Source organism: Trachymyrmex cornetzi, unplaced genomic scaffold (assembly GCF_001594075.2).
Source record: "Trachymyrmex cornetzi isolate Tcor2-1 unplaced genomic scaffold, Tcor1.1 scaffold124, whole genome shotgun sequence".
In the NCBI taxonomy this organism is placed as follows: Eukaryota; Metazoa; Arthropoda; class Insecta; order Hymenoptera; family Formicidae; genus Trachymyrmex; species Trachymyrmex cornetzi.
In genome coordinates, this window is record NW_017295806.1 from 514,685 (window position 1) to 516,049 (window position 1,365).

The window sequence follows — 1,365 nt, forward strand, 5'->3', positions numbered from 1 at the left end:
CTGAGCATTATTTTTAACGTATGGTCACACCCATAAGAAGGAAATAAAAAACACCATACGGCATCAAAAAATTGAGGTTTAGGCGGAAATTTTGACACTTCGAAAAAAATTTTATCTTTAAAAATAAAATGCGCAGGGGGGTGGCTGATTTGAGAAAGAATGCCCCATATATATTGGCCTTCCGATTTCTGATGCATGTGCTTAGCTGTGTTTTCACTACACCCTGTAAATAATAGACCATACAGACGTTATAGAGATATAGCAAATATTAATACAAATAAGATATAACAGATATTGATACAAATAGTAGATATAAATAATACAAACTCTACAGAAATATAGTAAATAAATATATATTGATAATGAAAACAACAAAGTAAAAACTCCGTATCTCTAAATATATATACTTACACAATCACCTTTGCCACCTTTTAACTCTGGATAAGCCAACGATACTCGAAACATAATGCAAATAAATCTCTTTTTGTAGGCTGGTTGTTAGCCTACAAAAGTAAATAAATGATTTCTGCCCTTGCAGTACTCCAATATTTTTTCTTATGTCAGCTAACTCGGATGTCAATGAAGGAAGAGATATTGGATTCGGCACTCTATCTGGGCCAAATGACTTGTTCATCTGATGACAACTCTTTGACGTTTTTGATAAGTCCAAATCAATAGTATTAACCTGAACAACACAATGCAGTCCAATAAATATCAGATAGAATTATAATAATTACATTCAAGATGCATTGAATAGTAATATTTGAAACAAAGCGAATATTAAATATTTTGTGATATTATATGGATGAACACTGAATATTCAGTTACTGAATAATGATTTTTAAATAAATTGTTAAAGTTGTTAAGGAATTTATAAGGAATATGTAAAATGAAATTAAAACATGAATAATTTCAAAAGTATTTATTATTAATAAAAAAATTGAACATATTGTGTTACCTAAATAAAAAGTGTTTATGATAGAAAATTAGACAATAAATGTATTTGTTCTAATAAAATATTTAAAAAAAAAAACTAAAAATAAATTTCTCCAACATTAATAAATTAAAAATCAATCATTACGATAAGATACATTTCTTGGATACATTATTAGTATCAGTCACATTACAATATACAGATTTCATTAGGTATTTATATAATGAAACTTCTATACTGTAATGTGATTAACAATGTATCTAAAAACTGTGTTTTTTATCGCAATAACTGCTATATATATATTTACTAATGTTGAAGAATTTTATTTTTAATATGAGAAATACAAATAAACTCTCGAAAAGGTCAAAATATAAACAAAGAAACAGGCAACTGAGAGTTATATCGCTGTAATTCGTGCGAGCAAAAGATTT